The sequence below is a fragment of the Pinus tabuliformis genome, chromosome 4_1, assembly GCF_031772625.1.
Source record: "Pinus tabuliformis cultivar Carrire ecotype Pingquan chromosome 4_1, CPIR1, whole genome shotgun sequence".
In the NCBI taxonomy this organism is placed as follows: Eukaryota; Viridiplantae; Streptophyta; class Pinopsida; order Pinales; family Pinaceae; genus Pinus; species Pinus tabuliformis.
In genome coordinates, this window is record NC_142303.1 from 324,678,618 (window position 1) to 324,696,255 (window position 17,638).

Genomic DNA, 17,638 nt, shown 5'->3' on the forward strand with positions numbered 1-17,638 from the left:
TATAAATATTCAGGAGAAAAATATTCAATAGATGGAATCTAAACATTCTCTTCATGATAATTAATGATTGGTGGCTCATACAATCTCGATTTTTCCACATTCTCAATAGAATAAATTTGCATATAAGGTGGAAAATCTAATCGGAATGTATTATTACCAATCTTCTCCAAAATTTTGAAAGGACCATATCTTATTGGCTTTAGCATTTTACCTTCATCTTGAAGTATTTCCTTGTTGATGTACAACCAAAATTGATCTCCCACTTGGAAATCATGATCAACTCGATGCTTTTCATGCCTTGCTTTGTACTTTGCTTTGGTTTTTTCAAGCTACTCTTGTACTCTTTGATGCACTAGTCGAATTTGTTCAATGAATTTCTTTGCTTTATCCACATCACTATGTCCATTTACTACAATATCTTTACCAAATATGAAATCCAACTTTGGAAAATAACCCAGACAAGCTTCAAATGGAGATACTTGTGTAGATGAATGCTTGGCACGATTGTAGGCATGTTGGATGTAATGAAAATGCTCATCCAAAAGTTTAGGATCCTTTGCCGCAATATCCATGAAGGAGATGCACTACTATTTTGTTTACCACTTCTGTTTGGCCATTATTTTATGGATGAAAAATTGTGCTCTTTTTCAACTTCTTGTTCAAGAGTTCCCATAAACTTGACCAATTTGTTTTGAAAAATTAAGAATCTTGATCAGAAATAATAGATGTGGGCAACCCACAGTGAACCCATACATTTTGGAAGAACATCTTTGCAGTTTGTTCAGCTGTAACCTGTTTCTTACATGGCATCAACACACACATTTTGCTAAAAGAAACCACACAACATATAGATAATCATGACCTTTCTTAGACATTGGTAGCCCCCCTACAAAATCCATAGAGATACTTTCCCAAGGATGAGAGGGAATAGGAAATAGAGTGTACAAACCCAATTTCCTATTGTCAAGCTTGCTACTAGCACACATGGAACATCCCTTTACATATAATGAAACAATCTCATTCATGCGAGGCCAATAAAAATACATCTAAATTTGTGCAACTGATTTGTTGTGACCAACAATAAGAGAATTGTGTGCTTCCCTTATGACATTGAATCCTTCACCCCGTGGAACACACAACTTGTCAAGATGATACAACAATTTGTTATGAACATGATAATACAACTCTTCAACATGATTTCCTTAAATCAAAGTTGCATAAACTGTTGTGTGTGGAGCATGATTGTTTAGAGGTCTTTGTTTCAGCCAGATGTATACCCCAGTAAGTTTGTACACCCCTCCATGCGGGGGGTGCGGAGGGGACTTGTCCCTCCCGTGGGGGTTCGGGGGGGCCGATCCCCCCTGGCTGGGGGGTCCGGGGGCCAGTGGCCCCCCGGTGGGGGCTCGGGGGCAGCGCCCCCAAAGCTAAAAACAGATGTAAATTTGCCTTGTAAAAGGATAGTAATTTCTAGTCAATCTGGGCTGTTCATTAGGCGAATGATCTGACGGTAGAACTTATGTTTAGTTTAGGGTTTTTTGCCCTAGAAGGCAACCCCTCTCTTTGTATGAGGGCATTGTACTTGAGGCTGTGATATAGATGTGTATTTTGTGAGCGAGAAACAGAGAGGTGACACTGTGAGAGAAAACAGAGGATATTACAATGGATTTACTGTAGGTTGTGTCTCTTCATTTTGCTGGATAATAGAAAGGAAGGACTGGCTGTTCGGGGTGGACGTAGCCCAAACTGGGTGAACCATGTATATCTGTGTCTCTCTTGTTTTATGCGTTTTTTTGTGTTTATATTTCTGCAGTATTTTATGTGTTCCATTGCTCCGTAATAAATAATTCTCTAGCATAAACGTGTTTAAAATCGCCATCTTGAGCATATTGTTTAATATAACTTTCATGCATGATTGAGTTATGCATAAGAATGGCAGATGCATTAATAATAGGCCTTGATAACATATCAATAAATTTGTTGTATATACCTTTCTTGTAATTAATTACCAAATGAAATTGTTGTGGAAATCCCATCCACAAGAAATGTCTAGCTTGGTGTAGCTTGGTTTGCGATTGTAAATATTGCAAAGGTTGATGATCAATAGGAATACTCATTTATTTACCCATCAAATAGTGCTTCCATATCTTCGCACTTTGTACCAAAGCATATAACTCTTTATCATAAGTTGGATAGTTAATTACTGTGTTATCACTCAGGTTGTTCCCCAAAGTTGTAAGAAAGGGAATATGGCCGAGGTAACCACAGACCAATATTTTAGATACAGATTCTAGCCAATCTGCATCCAGAGAGGGCTCTCTCTTTATGATTTAGCTTTGTTTTGATATGTGTTAGGTTAGTTATGAAGTACAAGGGTTTTGTTTTGTGTTTGGTTGGAGGAATGGAGATTCAACAGAACAGTGAGGTAAAACTGAAGAGTTTCAGTCCATTGGGCATGGTGGAGTCAAAGAAGGATAGCTTCCTGGATTAGGATTCTGAACAGAGAAAGGTGTCACAATGCAAGGTACTCAAACATGGAACAATTTATAGGCTGAAATCAGATGGAATGGGGCCAATGGGTGAAGGGCAATTAAGAATCCTTCATCATGTTGACAGAGGGAAAATGGCTGAGTACTGTTAAGGAGCAGTTAAGAATTCCTTAGCAAATATCCAAGATGAAAGAATCAGGGGAAACAGGAGCAATCAAGAACTCACTGTTTATACTAATTCTGAAGAAAACATAGAAAATAACAAAGATTGAAGACAGAGTGCAGTCAAGCAAATTCTGAATTATTCTTTTTCTTTATTATTGAGATCATGAAACATAGATGATATAATAAACATGGAAACTGTAAGACACAAGTTATAAGGGACTTATTGATCCATAAGATGATTCAAGAATTCTATAAAATGGTCCTAAGCATCAATTCCTCATCCAGTAAGCTAGACAAAAATGGTTCCAACAACCTTTTTATTCCAAAAACTTCAGATTTACAGCAAAGTCTGAGAATGCTTCCCAATCAACCAACCCCAAATACTTTGTTTGGGGGGGGGGGGGTTATACAAAAATATCAAATATCTTACAAAATATCTGAAGAAGATAATATCTGGGGATCATTAATGCATTTTACAAAGATAGAGACAGACAGTCTCAAAAACAGGGGCACAATAAATTGATGTAATAAATTTGATGTTGTGCCGGCTGTTCCGTCTTTATGAGATGTATTGGAGGTAGGTGCTGCAAGTCGGTTCATGGATTGTAGAAATTTTGAATAATTTAACACATATTCAATGGAGATTATCCTGATCATGTACTATTGCGGAATATATACACAATACATAAGCTCCTCTACGTTGATCATCAATTTAGCAGCATCAATAACAATAAAACATCAAGAGCATTCACACATTAACACAGTATGTAACCCGGGGAAAGCATCTCGCTAAAAACCCCAACTATTTGTATATTAATGATTGAGACCATGTAACATTACAAAGTACAATGCTTATCACAAGCAATCCAGTACTCCACCTATTACACACAATACAGCTAAGATCTGATCTCCAAATCTATTCCACTGCTTGCCTGCCTCCACTACTCAATACCTGCTCAAGAATGAATGAGAATGGATTAACCAAACTCGTATTTACCTCAAAAGAATCACTCACACTGGGAAAGACGTGAGCAGAGGCTATAATACTGGGAAAATACTTGGGCAAACTCATTGGCATACTCAATCCCTTGATTGTGCAAATCCTCATGCACAACTATTGTCACAACTGATAGCAATCTGATCCTCTAACACCTGTCCCTGCTGAACTGAACATGCACTGAAATGCAACTGAGTTAACTGATGTATTCTATAGTTTCATTATGAGTTAATAATTAGTTTAACAACTCATCATTAGTCTATTTGCAGCTAGACTAATTACAACTAGTTTAACCAAGTCAAACTGAACACAACTCCATCAACTCCACAATCAACTCCACCAAACTCAATTGATTGAGTTCTAACTGAAGTCATGCATGCAACAACTCAACTGAATCATAAGAAAACATACTTACTTCTGACAGCTGCATGTGCCACATCTGTAGCTCAAACTGAAGTGCTCCAAGAGAATAAGATCAAGTTTATAGTCCAAATATTATTACGAGACAATAATATTTGACTTTTCTATTTTTGACAGCCAGTCTAAAAATAGACTTTGATCACTCTTGCTGTGATCACTCTAGCTGTGATCACTCCTACTGTGGTCACTCCTACTGTGATTATCCCTGCTGTGGTCACTCCTGTTGGGATCCAAAAATAGAACTTGCGCCATAATTTGCCTTCGGGCACACTTAGTGAAGGCGACTCTTTTCACTAAGCTCCATCATCTTGTTGCAAACTCAACATGGATGTCTTCTACTGATACTCTGTGCTGGTTATTCTACCTTGGCCGGACTTTCTTTAACTCTGATGTGAAGTGCTTTGACCCGCATGACCGTGATTTATTTCTGTTCTCCACATTATAGCAGATGGTCCAAAATTTTGAATTTACCAAAGATAAGTTTATAAGATCTATAACATGCTTTTACACCACTCCGGTCCTGGTAATTTATGTCTTTGAAGCTTTCTCAAAGTTTCGTCAGTTTCTGTGTACTTGAAGAAATTAGGTGGGATGGTGAACAGATGCTTCACCTCATGCTCTATGTAGAACAAATTTTCCAGGCTGTCATAAAGGGCCTGGCCAGATGGAAGTGCCTTCTCTCCTAAAGTACTTAATGATGTATTAACTTGATTAACAACATATGTACTTAATTTATATACATAGTCCTTGTGTTTCATCAGACGGTCATTATTTCCCAAAGGACTTGGAAAACCTTTTTGATGCAGGACTGTAAATTTTTCTGTGAAAGAATCAATCTCTACCTGCATGCCCTAGCATCTTCTGTCCAAATTTTGCATTAGAGTTCTCATGGTTAGAACTCTCTTGATGTCTATAATGGTGCCTGTTCTGTCCCTAATTTCCAGTGCTTCTAGCTCTTCACAGGTCTTGGTGTTCAAAAAATGTATTAGCCGTTTAGCTTGCTCAGGCATCTATCCCAATAAGGCTCTTGTTTTCTGAATTTCCTCTTGGGCCACTCTTATCAGGTCAATCTACTCATAAATGGTTTGGATAGACCTCCACACATCACTAAGGGATTAAGTGATGTTGGTCTACAAAATTCCCCTGATTTCTGCTAGAGGTTTATGCAGAGAGAGGTCCTTTTCTAATTCTCTCACCTTGTTCTCCAATGTTTTGATCTCCCTTGTTTTCTCTGCCACATTCGACTCTCCCTGCTTTTCTTGTAGAGCTTTCTCCAATGCCTGCTCTGTCTCACTCAATATCTCATTCAGTCTCATGAGCAGGTCCATCATGTCCTCTTCATATTTTTGCTGCACAACATCTGCAGTCTTTGGATGCATAGAAGGAGGCATTTTGAGCTGTTTTCTGAGGGCAGCAATGTCCTATTCTTTCTTCTTCATTAGTGCCTTTATGCCTTTAGCATCTTTGGGATTATGTCCCAGTTCAATGATGATGTCCTCCAAGGATTTGATCCTGTTTTCCTTTGCTAGAGAAGAATCTTTCTCTAAATCCAACTGAGCAGAGGTATTATTCAAGGAGTTTTGCAATTTATGAGCTAACATAGCTTTGTCGGCTAGCGTGGAGTATACCATCTCTCCAGTCTGTTTGTGCAGCTCAATCTGGTCTATTGGATGAATGTCCTTGGCCAAGACCTCCAGATTTGTCTTGATACAATCAGTTGCTGGTTGTGGTTGCTGCACCTTGGGCTTGAAATAACTCATGATCATTTTTCCTTCTTTTATGTCATATGCTGACATTAACCTTTGCTGCTTTGTGGGGGCCATTTTAAGATATTGATTGTAAATTTGAAGCCTTAGTGGATCGTTCCTAGTATTTATCTCTGTGAATGTTCTTTTGATGTCAGAGGTCTGCTTACTTGGTGGCCTAGTGGATGAAACTTCCACATTATGCTGCCTTTCTAGCTCCTGCCTGTGTGAGCTAGTTGATGTCTCTATCACTGGGGAGGTCTGTTGGCTGGTTACCCTCTCACCTCTTAGACTTTCAATTGTTTCTTCAATGATTTCCTCTTTAGATAGAGGATTCAGTCTTTACCTTTTTTCACCTGGTTGTTTTGTAGGTCCACTGATGGGTGTGGCCTCTTCTCTGTCTCTTTTCTTTCCTTTTTCCTCATTTGGAGGAGTTTGTAATGCAGGAACCTCTGCTGCTTTGGTCCGGACCGGAGGAATTTTCCCGTACTGATCAGTCATTACCTGCTGCTCCATGCCTGCCACTTCCTTGCCCTTAGTAGACCCTGTAGCTGGTGCACTGGTTTCCTGTATAGGCTGCTGTGAAGTTCCAGCAGAAGATGTACCCACTTTGGTTTGATGAGGTAGCTTGAAAGATACATGTCCAAAAGAGTCCAGGTTAACGGTCTTTTCAAGATCTTTCATAGCTTTTTCCATTTTTTCTTGTTCAGTGATTTCTTCTATTAATGTACCCTCTACCCACTCATCCTGATTGGCAAATTGCTCTATTTTAGGGATTCTATAATGTTTATAGGCCGATAGCCTGTTTCTTACTTTTCTGTCACTTATAAAGCTATTTGGGTCATATGGCACCCACCAGAAACTTTTCTTCAATTTAAGGTCTTCCCCCAATATCTTATCAGCATCTTCCCATGCCTCCCTCTTGTTAATGATAAAAGGGCCTAACTGGTTTCTTATTCTCAACTGAGCCTTTTTCTTTACATTGCAAAAGTGGGTTAAACCTGCATTGATAAGTTGCCTGAAATACTCCAGTGCAAATAGTCTCATGGGCACAAATTTGGGTAGCTTATAAGGGCACAGTTCACAACCATATATTCTGATTTCAGTATGATTCTGGTAGAGGTACCAGTCACCTATTCTGTAGTTTTTGGAGAGCTGTAAAATCTTCTTTATATCACTAGAGAGCCTAGGAGGAGGAGCTCCTATCAATAGAGTGGAGGCTAGATGTATAAACAAGTCAATGAATTCATAGTAGGTATAAGGGGATTCACAAACATTGTGGAAGACTGAGGTCCAAAAGATCACAAACCTCCTCTCTCCTTTGGAATCGAATTTCCTGATGGGAAATAAAAAACTGTTTGGCTGATAATATAGCAGAAGGTGGTATATGAATCAAGTGTACTTGAAGACTCCTTCTTTGTCCAGATTTATGAAATACTCATTGATTTTATTGGCAATGAAAGAGGCATAATCATATTTGACAGCAGGGGGTTGTCCTGGAGTAAACATTAACAACATAACTAAGATGGCCTCATCAACAAATTTACTGGTTTTGAATCCCAAGATAAAGGATATCATGTCAAGAATAAGCCTACCAGTTTAAGTAAACCAGGCATGCACATAGGGAGGTGGGCCTTGGGGCTGGCAATCTGGCTTCATGAATAATTTAGCGATTCGGGTTATTTCTGCATTGGGAAATTGAGAGCCTTGCTCAAGCAAAAATCCCATGGAAAGAGGAGCAAGGGGTTGAGCTGGATGGAAGTGTAACATCTCATTGATAGATTCAGCAGTTATGTAGAAAAGAACAGTTTGTGATGGAGTCATAACTGCTTTACTGGCAGGGTCATAGTTTGCACGCTAATGGTGGATAATATCTAGGAACACAATGACTGAGGGAAGGTAATACCTGGGGACATTAGATTCCCATATTCCATGGATATCAGAGTTACTCAGATGACAATTCCTAATTTGGCAGAATGCCTGGAGATGGTTCATATCACCAGATAACTCTTTTATTTGAAAATCTTTGTCTGCCAAGGGTAACCAATCCAGGTCTTTATGAGGCACATTGAGGGGCACGACTTTGAGGGCCACAGGGGTTTCCATGTTCAGTTCTCTGTGTTTTTAAACTGGAGGTCAAGTTTCTGTGGAAAAATGGGCAAAAGAGCAGCTCTGTGTGTCTTTTTCTGAGATTTATGGACTGATTTTACTTGAATTTGGCCTTGTTGGGAAAAATTCACAGAGGAAAAATGAAATTACGGGTTTGGGAGGCAAATTGGGGTAAATACCTGCTTTTTTAGAGGTGAACAGTGCAATTGCAGGTTGACCGACGAGCTGTGGAGCAGGATGCTAGACCTTGTTTGGCCGGGTGGTGAACTGTATGCTCGAGCAGTTGCTTGGACGTAGTTTGCATGAAATAGTTTCGCAGAGAAAAATGAATGAAAATGGGCGAAAATGAAATTTTCTTGACTTTTTAACAAACTTTGGTTTTCGCAGGGCTTTTTGGCACTTTTTGGTCGGATGATGTCATCGGGATGTGACGTCTTGTCGTGACATGGGGGTACGGGATGGTGACTCGGCAGTGACGTGGTGGTGACATCAGGGGGCGGGGTCAGCGGGAGGGCGGTAAGTGGTATTAGCCCGCGCCGCTTATGGGCCAGAGTGGTTTTGGTGGGGAGGGCTGCGAACAGTGCGGGGATGCGCCACGCGTCCAAGGTACGAGCGACAATACCAGAGTTCCTCGTGATTTAAACATCGGATGGAAATGGGGGCACAATATGATTGTGAGCTGTCCGATGAGCGGGCACCGATCAGACAGTTGGCGTTCATTTGAGGTGACTTAGGGTTACAGAGCGGGGCCCATACAACATATTTAAAGTTTTATATCGCATCGGGGTCACTTACCATTGGTTTGCGAGGTTGTGGGGTCTTGATTGGGTTTGTTAATTAACGTGAGGTTAATTAACTCCTTATGAGTGCGGGGAGGGTTCCTAATGTATTTCAGAGAAACCATTAATTCTCGATGAACAGCGTTATGGTTTATAATAAAATCGGGGTGAGATATTAATGTTTGGAGGTTATATGTATATCTATATATACATAATATGGGGATCAGGAAGAATTACAAGGGATTTAATATAATAATGGTTAATTTGTTAATATGAAGCTTTTTTGAAAGTGAATGCACGCTAAGCATAATGTTGCAAAATTTAAGCAAAAGGGAATGAAAAGGGTTTTACACCAGAAATGTGGCTTTGCGCCTAAGCGAAATGTGATTTTACTTAAGCCTTTTATGCAATGAGATGAAGTGATTTAAGAGGGATATTAAGCATATCTCAACACCCTGGGGAAAATTAGTAAATGATCTGGAGGAAGGATGAAGGGAAGTTAGTCATGCCTCACTTGATTTGTAACAAAACAGTTGCCATGGTACTTATGATAACAATAAGCTGAACATCTTTGAGAGACAAAATTAATCATAAGCATGCTTCTGCAACACCAAAACTGCCTACCCAGCCTATTATGCCTAGCATTTTTGTTCTTCTTCTATGGGTGCACTTGGACTAGCAAACCCTTACAAATTTTCTTTTCTTTTCATGGGAATCCTATCTAAGTCTGCCCTTATTTCTTCCAAGGGCTTAGATTAAACTATTGATATCCTTTGCTTCTCTACCTAACTATTTATCCGCCAAGATTGAACAGTTTGGACAGATTTTATTCTCTATCTCTAAAATAGGAAATTGAAACATGAACTAGCTAGGATTAAGTTGTTTGGCCATTCATCAATTGCAGCATAAAGTTCAACAAACTGAACATGAAACTTTTATTTACAGGATATGAAATAGTAGTGGCATTTCGCCTTGAACACTTTCCTGGTCTTTTATTTTGGGTTCATTTCTTTTCTTTTTGACCATTTCATTCTTTTTACTCTTTGATTTTTCTTTTAGGGTATACCCTTTTTTCATTTTTTAATTTTTTTATCTTTTCAAAATATGGAAAACTTTTGCAGCAAGGAAAGGATTAACATATTAGGGAGTTTTACCCGTCAATCATGAAATATGACACCTATTGGTATAGGAGCATAACACGGCTCCACTTGGGGATGGCTTTTCCTGGTGAAAAGTCAAGAACGACAGGTCAGATGGCCTTATGTACAATTCTTGTTTCACTCTGAAATCTTCCTTTGCTGTAAGTAAACAAAACTGTACAGAGGACCATGTAAAATATACACATCTTTCATGAGTTGATTCAAACAATTACACCTCTGTTTTGGATAGTTTGTCTGAATGTTTGTTCTTATGTTTTCAGCTCCCAAGTCTTCTACAATTTCTGATAAACTAAAAAATGAGGTAACACAAAAAGTGGTAAAGTTCCTTGACTGTTCCTTAAAATTTTCTACACATTCCTTCCTATTCTTATTGCTGTAATAAACTACAGAAACTAAACATCCTTATGTACAAGTTAGAGTTCTGATATATCAACAAACTGGATCAAAATAGTGTTTCAGCATCTGACCATTGACTGGTCCTTCTTCTGCTTCTGTACCATCTAGGCTTCTCAAAAAGTAGGTATTGTTTCCCTGTGAGGCCTGAATAATAAAAAGTCCCTTCCATAGGAAGTCAAACTTCCCATGTTTTCCTTTATCTTCTCTTCTGGAGTCCCATTTCATAACTTTGTCTCCTATGAAAAAATCCTCTACCTTAGTACTCTTATCAAATATCTTCTTGAGTTTTTCTTGTAGCACTTGAGATATTTGATATACCTCTTCTCTGGTCTGCTGCAAATGTATAGTTTGATTTATCCTTATTTGAATGTCATTGGGCTATACTTGAAATTCTTGCAACAATTTCATTACAGGTACCCCTAGAGATGAAGGAAATACAGCCTCCATACCATAGACAAGCTCATAGGGACTAGTTCCAATGGATCTCTTGGTAGTTAACCTCTTTGCCCATAATGCATTTATAAGCTTCTTATGCCAATTTTTCTTGTTTTCTTCCAATACTTTCTTAATAATACTGACCAAGCTTTTATTGGAGGACTCAGCTAAACCATTACCTTGAGGGTAATAGGCTGTGGAGTGGCCTAGAGTGATATGGTATTTGTGACAGAAACTGATCATTCTCTTGGATTTGAAAGCAGCAACATTATCAGTTATAATCTTTTCAGGACAGCCAAATCTGGACAGGATGTTGGTTTCTAAGAATTGCATGATCACTAAATCATTGGCTTGTCTACAAGGGATGGCTTCTATCCACTTGGTGAAATAGTCTGTAGCAGTCAGGATCCATTTATGTTGGCTAGAAGAGGGGGGATGAATTTCCCCAATGAAGTCTAAACCCCATTGTTGGAATGGTCTTTCAGTGGAAATTGGTTTAAGGGGTAGAGGCAAAAGTTTCCTCTTGCCTTCAAAAATTTGACATTTATGGCAAGTAGTGACAAACTTTTTGACATCAACAAACAAGGTTGGCCAGTAAAATCCAGCCCTTAGGATTTTATTAGCAGTTGATTTCTAGTAAAGATGTCCACCACAGTCCCCTGCATGAAATTCTTTGAGTACCTTGTCAGCTTCATCTTTTATTAGACAATTTAATAGAATACCTTCATCATTTTTCCAAAAGAGAGCACCATCTAAAATACAAAACTTTGAAGATTTCATTTTTATAAACCTTTTCTTTGTTCTGGATAACCCTGGAAGAGCCTGTAGGTTTAATAATACATAACATATATCAGCATACCAAGGTGATTCTATGAAGGCCTGGCTGATTTGTGGAGTCGCCATCTCCTGTTCATTATCTAGTTTATTAATATCCAGGGCTTGGAAATTGGTTTCAGTCATGAGTTTAGCCAATCCCTGTCCTTTTATAAGCTTTGTAGGTTTTATTTCAATATCATACTCTAATATAGTAGCAATCCATTTACCTCTCTTGCCTTCAATCCCCTCTTGGGTCAGGATATCTTTAACAACAGTGCTTGGCACATAGGCTATTATATGAGATTATAATATGTAGACTCTGAAGTCTTTGATAGCTTTCACAAGTGCATAAGCCTGTTTTTGCATAATTGGGTATTTTAGAGGTGCATCCCTCAGTGCTTTACTAAAAAAGGCTATAGGTTTTTCACATCCTTAATCATCTTTCTATAGTAAAACAACAACAATAGTGTGTTCTGATGTAAATGAAAAGATTATGAAGTCTCTGTCAAAATTTGGGCTTGTAAGGACTAGTGTTTTGGTCAAAGCTATTTTGATTTCTTCAAATGCTTGTTTGGATTCTAATGTTCATTTAACCTTGGAATCTTTTTCAACATGTTATTCAACAATCTAATTAATTCAGCCAAGTTAGGTATGAATCTTCTTAAAAAATTGATTTTCTCTACGAAAGCTTGAAGTTCTTTGACACTTCTAGGGTGAGGTATTTGCAAAATGGCTTCTATTCTGTCAGGGTCAATTTTAATGCCATCTTTTGAGATTATGTGGCCCAACAGTTTTCCCTCCTCTAGGCCGAATAATGACTTCTTTGGATTTAGTGATATACCATATTTTCTGCATGTTAAGAACACCTGTCTCAAATGATCTAAATGCTGTTGGTCTGATTTGGAAAACACAGTGAGATCATCTAGGTATATGACTAGGAAATCATGAATTTATTTAGCAAAAGCTATGTCCATTGCATGTTGGAAGGTTGCCCCTGCATTCTTGTGTCCAAATGGCATTTTCACATATTTGAAAGTTCCCCATGGGGTTGTAAAAGCAGTTTTTTCCTAATCATCAGGGTGAACTAAAATCTGGTTGAAGCCTGAGAACCCATCCAGCAGTGAAATTCTAGAGGCACCTACTACCCTTTGTAAAATGTGATCCATCTTAGGTAAGGGGTAGTGGTCTTTTAAAGAGACTTTATTCACATTCCTTAAATCAACACACAATCTGATTTCTCCTATTTTCTTCCTAGTGGGCACTAAATTAGAGACCCATTTTGAAAATCTGATAGGTGCAATTATTCCAACTTCATACATTCTTTTGACTTCTTTTTCAATTAAAGGGAGTAGTACCGGGTTGACCCTTCTGAGTTTTTGCTTGAAAGGTTTTTGATTTTCCTTGAGGGGTATTGTATGTTGAATCACAGAAGTATCATAAGATTTGAGATCTTCGTAGCTCCATGCAAAAACGTCGTGGAATTCCTTGAACAGTTCAACATATTTAAGCTTTTGGTCAGGAGGCAAAGTTTTGGACAATTTTATCATTTTAGGATTTTGTTCAGTTCCTATGTTACAATCCTCAATGTCTGCATTTAGAGGCTGCATTTTGGGTTTCCTTGGAATATCATTAGAATCGAAAAAGTCTTCCAAAGGAGTTAATCCCGTGGGAAAATAGTTGTCTTTTAAATCAATAACTTTAGATTCTCCTCCAATAGTATCATCAATGTCTATTTTTTTAAGCTCTTGCAACTCTTTGCTGGTAAATTTTGTTGGATGTAGTATTTGTGTTGCAGTTTGTGCTGAAATGTGTGTTTCAATTTTGTCTATTTGATCAACCTCTCCAACAGTGCCCGTGTCCATATTAGTGCTGGAAAATTCTTCTTTTAGGGTCAAGAAATTGTTGATCTGAGTGTCATTGTCAAACACTTGCCAATTTTTTACATTGTCAGGTATGGTTGGCCTGTGTCTAATCTCAGCTGTAAACTGATGATTGGGTTCAAATGGCAATTTACAAGTGGTGGCAAATGTTGTCAAACTGTGAGCATGCAAATTGTGTTTCCTTGGAATTTTGGCAAGCTGAGTTTCCAGAAAGGTATTGAGTATTTCAATTGCGGCTCCTCTATAATATCTCAATCTGTGATCATTTGTGACGAATTTCCCTTTCATTTGTTGAATGACTAAATCAGAGTCTCCTAATACTGATACCCTGGTGACCCCTAAGCTTTTGATCAATTTAAGTCTTAGCAAGAGGGCTTCATATTCAGCCATATTATTGGTGCATCTAAAATTCAGTCTGTAAGCATGTCCTTCAACATGATTATTTTCCAGATTATGTATCCAAATTCCTGCTCCTGCCCCTAATTTATTAACTGATCCATCAAATTCCAAGTACCAAAGGATCTCATGTTCATAGTTAGTATCAGGAGTCTTGGAAATTTGTTTACTAGGGGAATCTGGATTTTTAGTTTCATCTGGTTTCCTTTGTGTGTCTGTTATATCAATTATTTCAGAAATTTCTTGAGTTTGAACACTAGATTTTCCATTTATGATTTTTTCTTGTTCTAAGGGTAAAGCCTTGACATCAGTTGGGGGATAAATTTCAGCATTGTATAGGATGAAGGAGTCCATGTCGGAATGCATGGAATAGATGGGAAAATTCTGGGGTTTCTCCTGGCTGTTGACCACATATTTCATTAGAGTTTCTCGGTACAATCTCTTTGGCGGGCCAAATACTGAAATGGTGGCATAGGACATGTCCAACTGTAAAGATCCTTGGAGCTTTGCACCCCAAGATCTAGATAACAACATGCCATATTTTGGTGGAATATTAGCTACCACTACATCCATTAAAGTTGTCTTGGCAGGGTATTGAACTAATGATACACATAAATCTTTGATCAATCCTAGACATCTGACCTGGCTTGAATCAAAAGAGAACAAGTCTTTGTATGGCCTGGTGATATCTAGGTCCAACTTCTCCATCACAAATTTAGGCATTAAGTTGTGAGAAGCACCAGAATCAAACATTGCATTATGAAGTATTTTATCATGAATGTTCAGACTAACATAGAATGGAGGAACCCCTCCATCCACTGATTTTCCATTTACCTCGGGGCCAAATATTAATTCTGGTTGATCATCAAGGACATTTACTACATCTCTGTTTTCTGGAATCTGAAGTGATCTGCTAATTTGATCTCTGTAAACATCATGCTTGGCCAATTCTGACAATGGAATTGCTATATTTAATTTGCCTATTTCGGTCTCAAGGTTGAAAGGTTTTTCTGTTTGTACTTTTGCATTTCGGGCAGTGAGGTTTTCTTTTTCTGCTGCATTTTCTGTGTCTATCTCTTTTACAGGAATATTGTTATGAGCTGAAGTTGCTTCTATGTGAATTTCTGGAGGTTCTTCCACAGTTTCTTTGGAAGGAATGGAAGTTGAAGGTTGTCTGTTAGGTTGTTGACTGTCTGATATATCTTCAACTGTTGGATGATTTGGGTTAGGAATTGTTTTAGGAGGAGTTTGTACAGGAGGGTTCTTAACCTTAGCTTTGGTAGGTTGCTTGGTTTCTTTCTGTTTATTGTCTTCAGGGACATCTATCCTTCTACTCCTCAGATTGTATTGCTTGTGAACTTCATAGATGGCTGTGTCATATCCCTCCCTAAAATCAAATGACTCACCTGATTGAATTTGGAACTGATTAAGAGTGTGAGCTTCTTGTTCTTCTTGGGTCAAGAAAATTTTCTGTTCACTATTGAGCCCCATTAAGTTAATTTGAGTATCTTCTGTTGGTTCACTAGAAGTTGAAGCTTCAACATAGTTTTCCTGGAATGGGGGTCTAATGTTTTGGTCAGGGCTAGCCTTTCCAGTATTGGGATTCTGATTTTTTCTAAAATTTGGGTTTCTTCCAGTGTTGCTCGGTTGACCATCCCAAGGGGATTTCCTCTCAATTGTTTCTACTCTATCACCAAGTCTATCCATTCCTTTAATGATAGCATCTAATTTTTGTTCAAAGGCATAAGGTTCTTCTTTGATGGGTATCCTTCTTTCAGCTCTAGCTCGAGCTCATTTAGAAATCAGGTTGGCCTCAACACTGACAGCTATACTCTGCATGTCTTCTAAGCTTCGAGGAGCTCTTTCTCTAAGCTGATATGCCATATCAGAGTCAAATGCATCAGGGAATTTGATCAAGGCCAAGTCTGGAGGAGGCCTGAGATTCTGAGGAATAACATTGTATACATTATTAAATCTGGTACAACAATATTGAACAGTTTCTTGTGGGCCTCTTTTCAAGTTTTCATATTATGATAAAATGTGGAGAGGATCTTTCTTCTTTTCCCATATATTCAAGAATGTTTGATAAAAAGCCCCTGGATCATTGATAGGGTTTACAGGGAGTGCTCTAAACCAGGTTCTAACATCTCCAGTTAAGCTTTGGACAAAGACTTTCATTCTTACATCATCAGCGTCAATTTCATAGTTTTCAAAATAATCAGTCATTTTCTTGGTATGTTGTTGAGCTGTGTAAGTGCCAATACCATCAAAATAGGTGATTTTGCTTTGATAATCTTGAGGCATAGCCCCTGGATTTGCAGGTAATTGCAGGGGAGCATATCGGTTTGCCATGTTTGCAAAGATAAGTGTGACAGTTGGAAGACAAGGGATAACAACGGAAATATATGATGAGGATAGAAGAGTGGAAAAGATGGTTTGGAGTGTTGATGGTGAACTAGGCGAAGCTATAGCAATGGCAGAATGGATTTGTGATTTTCCAGATGTAAGCTCAGTTTGGATAAGGTTCTGCTGATGTGTGTCAAGGTGTGAACTAGCAGAATGTTCTTGACTCTCTTGGCTTCTAAGGATCCTGGGAATCCGATTAGGATTTTCAAACACAGGTGGGGGATTTGGATCAGGATTTGATCTGGTGTAATGGATCTTTTTTTTGGAGCTAGCTTCTGAGTATGTTTTTGTTTTTCTTGGAATATTTTAACAATACAACTTTGATGGTATCTTGTAGGAAGTTTTAAAATATGGGAGTTTGAATTTTCCTAAAGATATAGTGAAACAAGGAACTGATCAAGTATTTGGGACAACTGTTTAATACATGAACTAGATTGGAGATAGACTGAAGCAACGTTTATTTACTCCTGCAATTGCATAGCAAAAGAAGTTTCAAAGGCTACCTGGCTAATTTCAGGCTCCATCTATAGCTTATGAAATAAACAGTAGTAACAAATAATTATTCATCTCCCTAGTGGAGTCGCCAATGATGTTATCACTCAAGTTGTTCCCCAAAGTTGTAGAAAAGGGAATACGGCCGCGGTAACCACAGACCAATCTTTTAGATACAGATTCTAGCCAATCTGCATCCAGAGAGGGCTCTCTCTTTATGATTTAGCTTTATTTTGATATGTGTTAGGCTAGTTATGAAGTACAAGGGTTTTGTTTTGTGTTTGGTTGGAGGAATGGAGATTCAACAGAATAGTGACGTAAAACTGAAGAGTTTCAGTCCATTGGGCATGGTGGAGTCAAAGAAGGATAGCTTCCTGGATTAGGATTCTGAACAGAGAAAGGTGTCACAATGCAAGGTACTCAAACATGGAACAATTTGTAGGCTGAAATCAGATGGAATGGGGCCAATGGGTGAAGGGAAATTAAGAATCCTTCATCATGTTGACAGAGGGAAAATGGCTGAGTACTGTTAAGGAGCAGTTAAGAATTCCTTAGCAAATATCCAAGATGAAAGAATCAGGGGAAACAGGAGCAATCAAGAACTCACTGTTTATACTAATTCTGAAGAAAACATAGAAAATAACAAAGATTGAAGACAGAGTGCAGTCAAGAAAATTCGGAATTATTCTCTCTTTATTATTGAGATCATGAAACATAGATGATATAATAAACATGGAAACTGTAAGTCACAAGTTAGAAGGGACTTATTGATCATAAGATGATTCAAGAATTTTGTAAAATGGTACTCAACATCAATTCCTCATCTAGTAAGATAGAAAAAAATGGTTCCAACAGCCTTTTTATTCCAAAAACTTCAGAATTACAACAAAGTCTGAGAATGCTTCCCAATCAACCAACCCCAAATACTTCGTTTTTGGGGGGGGGGGGGGGGGTGT